Raw genomic sequence first — 5,020 nt, forward strand, 5'->3', positions numbered from 1 at the left:
ATGTCCACATCATTTCAGTGTCAACAATTCTGAGCACATAATTGTAGATTGTAAGTGGTTGACAGGTAGTTATTTTAGATTTCTCGTAAATCTGTCTTAAAATGTAAGATACTGGACCTTGGTTGGGCTGGTGGGACAGCAGCGGAAAATTTCCTGTATTTTTAAATCCAAAACTTGACAGGTATGATTTGCGTTCAAGCAGAGTAAGAGGTTGATAAGAAAACCACCTGAAACATTTTATTGAAAGATTGTAAGTGTTTATGTATATCCCGCTGCCATGACTCAGTTTGTGACTTTTGGCCCAGTGTTGCTCAAGATCTTGATTTTCAAACTCTGTGTAGCTTGTCAGAGCATACTTGTCAAGTTTTGGATTTAAAAATACGGGACATTTTCCGCCGTTGTCCCACCAGCCCAACTGAGTTCCAGTATCTTACATTTTAAGACAGGTTTACAAGAAATCCAAAATAACTACCTGTCAACCACTTACAATCTACAATTATGTGCTCAGAATCTGATAGATCTATCTTTTTTGACCCTGAAATGCTGTGGACATTCCTATGTATGTAATTCCTATAATAGAGCCTCAATGAAAACACAAAAGGGAATTAAAGCACATTTATCTATTTTAAATATTTTCAGTTTATATACACATTGATCGTCTTCAAGTGAAACATTTACATTTTTTTTCAATTTGTTATTTTCACTAATGTGGCTCTCTGTTGCTGCTGACGGACATCGTTCCCCCCCCCCCCCCCTCCCGTGAGATACACTAAAAACACAGTTACAAATCTTTCAGAACGGGTATCCCAATTATGGAGATATTTACACAAAGTCTTCACTTTTTGGGGAGAAATTCCTTCTCTCTTGTTACATCCATGCATCTCTGATTTGTTGTTCCGAGTTTACTCCCGTTGTCGCCATAACCTCGCGAGAACTGCCACCCAGGCTGCAGGTGGCAGTTCTCGCGAGGTTAGTGACAATTCAGTTTGCAGTTTAAAAATTGTTATATTTATGGGAAAATATTAATACGGGAGGACGGCGTGAAAGAGGGGTAAAATACGGTAGTTTCCCAGCCCAAATGGGGGACGTGACAGCTCCGTCGGCCATATTGCACGCTGGAGGATGCTGTCTTGAATGTGAAATGTAATACTGTACACACTGCAAATTCCTTTGCTTGTTTAAAAATATTATTTTTCAAACCGGGCTGTGAATATATTTATTTCTGCAGTAAAGTTGAACGTTTTAACATGGAGATAAATGAAGACTGATGCACTTTTGGAGCCAGCCTCCAGTGGTATGTAGAGGAACTGTAATTTTTGTTACTTCCTGGTTAGCTTCAATACGGAAGTAAGATGGTCATGACTGGTCATGACGAGCAAACTAATATACATTATTGGATGTCAGTGGGTGGCAGTAGCAGTAGTAATTACGATTTTTTAAGTCAATTGTGACAAGTTCTAATGGTGGCGATGACAAAGTGCGTAAGACTGATGATATTAGAAAAGGAAAATTAACTCTGAACTGAACAAAATTCTAACCCAGATGAAGAGTCTAGTATGAGTGTTGGTCAAAACAAAGCAAAGACATTGTGCTTGATCAAATACAGTGAAGGTTATCTTCCAATCGGCTTGACTTTCACCGGGGATCCAACTCTGTTGTGCTTGTGTGTGTGGGGAAGAGTTTTGTGTGTGCACCTTTCGTTAGTTCCTGCCAGTATTTCATATTTGTGTTCATCTAAACAGGCTGAGGATTCACAAGTATAAACTGTCATAGCTAACATACCATAGTACCAGGCTACAACGTGTCATTTTGGAAAATGTTTGTTTGATGGTGTACCTTTTTTTTTGTTGTTGTTGTAAAAAATGTTCCAAGCCTCTAGATGACCTTGTGATTAACCACCGCGGTTGTACGATGTGTAACTCAGAAATACTACTTGCAGTGACAAAGTGGTCTCCTTACTCAACCAATAACTTTTATCTGGCACAATTTTTGCATTATTTTGGACCATTATTTTTCTAGTTCTCGTTGTACATTTTTCATTTGTTTCTCTATTTCCCACTTTTTTTTATTGAATATTAATTACATTTTGCTAACTAGAGAGAAACACATGCTGGTATCTGTCAATTTACTTGGCAAATAGAACTGATTTTGATGTCTGGATCCTGAAATCACGCACAAAGGTGGTTTCTAATCATCTTTCGTCTCTTCCGTCCCAAACATTTAATGCAAAGCACTAATTGATGTTTTTATATAACCTAATACAGTGTACACCTGCACACCAGAGTCTTAAAGTCATTTTATTTATATTTTTAAGTAATATTTGTCAGAAACCCAACACTACAGTAACGGAAGAATAGTCAATGCTTTTGCTTGAAGGTACTGTTGTTTTTATGTTTATTATTATTATTATTATTATTGATCAAAAACTGAGTCAGATCTCATATGAGAGGTCAATCTCGTGTCTGTTTTAGATGCTCTGCCAAATGTGGGATAAGTTGTGGAATTTCTAGCAGATAAACTGAACACCCTTAATGACTTGTTAATAACATGACATTTTTGGTAGAAGTGCCACATCCGATTCTCTTATCTTCCTTGACAGGTCACAAGTCCACAGCAGGTTCACAGAAACATCCACGCAAACTCGGTGCGTGGCTCATCTGCAGTCAATCCATCTATAACATGCATGTTTCTGGACTGTGGGAGGAACATGAGGCAGCTGCAGAAAAGCCCATGCAGGCATGAAGAGAGCATGCAGACGTCACACTTATAAACTGGAAACATAAAAGCTAATGATTTAATGCACACAGTAACGAGGAGCCATAAAGTGTTGCACAACACCAGGAAACATTATCCCAAACAGCCACTCCAAATCAATTCCTACACATTACAGAATACATTGTTGTGGTTCACGCTTTGCTTAATTTGTTGTGTATATAGACACTAAATGAAAGTCATGATATAAACAATGGGATTTGATACACCTCTTGCTCATGTACACACGTACGCAGGTATAGTGCTGGTATAGCGCTGGTGAGGTATAATTTTGTGGCGTCATGTCCCTTTAAGAGTGTGTAGAGGGCTCTTGCAGAGTTTGTGTGTGCAAATGTGTGTGTATATACGTGTATAAGGGAGGGACAGGCAGTGTGTTCTGTTTTCGTGCTGCTAGCTGTGGGAAGGGCACAGCTGACTGTCTGCGTTCGTGTCTGTCTGTGCGCACGTAGGCGTGTTCATGTGTGCGGGGATAAGCGCGTGTATTTCTGTGTGCATGAAAAAAAAGTGTCTTTTCTTTTTTTGTTGTTTTTTTTTTCATGCACAAGGATACAAACACCTGCTCTGATGAGCAGGCATATAATAAAAGAAGATCAGAGCAAGAAGGACAGAAAACAGATAAATAAATGTAGAGGAGAGTGTAATTTTTATGAAGGACTAAGATTTGCTTATGCGCCGTGTAGCAATGCAGATGCCCTGAAGGATGTGACAGGCACACTGTAGAAGTAGCAGGATTATACAAATGATATACTGCATTCTGTTTGTTAACAATATGCTGATTTATACATAATCTTACTCATATGAAGGAAAGAAGGTGTCACAGAATGCAAAGAAATGTTCCTTATGTACATATTAAGACTTTAATATGCCTGATACATTAAATAATACACTGAAAATCCTTTTTTGGGTCCTCATTCAAAGTGTTTATTATGTACTGAAATTAAAAACTCCCCAAATTGGGGTGTTTTCAAGAGTTTCTAAATAATTTTGTTTCGTGTCATTATTAATACATTGGGTCATTTTATGATTTTCTCTATTTATTTGCTCTACAATCTCTTTGTTTTTATTTTATTCTATGAAAATATTGATTTATTTAGTTAGTAATTATGAGCAGCAAAGAGGTTTCTGAAATTAATGTATCAAATATGATTCATCCAGCATCATAAGGCTGAATATTATAAAATGCACATTTTTTTTTCTTAAGTCTATCTTTTCAACACTTTTCATCACTGCATCACCATCCACATGAGTATTTTCCAGTTGGGTTTGCAGATTCAGCTATGAACTGAATCTACAGTTTAATTTGTGGGCTATCGAGTGAGTTTCCTTTCCAAATGTTCTTTTTTCACACTTAAATGAGAAGGTGCCGTTTTTTTCCTGATTATTTCTACTCTGGACATCTCCCCGAAACCAACTGAACAATTAACCAGCATACTGCTACCGCATTTCAAGACAGGGGTGTGTTCTGCAGTTTTAACCTTAAAAAATATTCCACGCTTCACTGTGGTTAATTCAGTTTAACATTTATGTGACTTCAATGACGATTTAAAGCTATGTTTCTTTCCACAGTCTTATTTTACCCTGCCACTTGCTCTGTATATTATTCAATTCAGCTGGTATATGGAGTGGTGTGCACTTATGGTGAGAGAGGGAAGAAAAGTGATGGCGCAGGTATCTTTTAAGCTCTAGACCGCAACCACCATCATTGTCTCTTCGTAGCACCTCTATTGATCCAGAAACCCAATGATTCCCAGGAACACCGGTGCTTCTTCATTTGCAGTCTAAAACACAAACAGCAGTATTATGGGCTTTCTCTTTTCTTCTGTTCATTCTATTTCATCATATCCACATGTTAACAATTTAGCTAGAAAATTAGATTCAAGACCTACGGTTCTCATGTCCCAGCTATGCCTCGTTTCCGTTAGCTTCCGTACGCTTTTGTAATATGTGCAAAAGTCCATTCATTCTCTGACACAAGAAAGAAACTTCTGTTGTTTTTTTCAAGTGTTATTTTCCCTTACGTGCTTGGGAAAGATTTGAACTCTTGCGGTGGATTTTGAGGAGAACATATACACTGTGTTAGCATCCAGTGCTAGTTAGCACAACATGGATACTTGGCAGGCTTTTGAAAAACAAACTTCTTTTACTTGTTTATTGATATAGCAAAACTGTTAAGGTTACAATTGTAGGCTGTTATAAAAATAGTTTAACTTCAGTGGCAGATATTAGTTAGCATTAGCAACATTAGCAT

This window comes from Cololabis saira, chromosome 16, assembly GCF_033807715.1.
Source record: "Cololabis saira isolate AMF1-May2022 chromosome 16, fColSai1.1, whole genome shotgun sequence".
Classification (NCBI taxonomy): domain Eukaryota; kingdom Metazoa; phylum Chordata; class Actinopteri; order Beloniformes; family Belonidae; genus Cololabis; species Cololabis saira.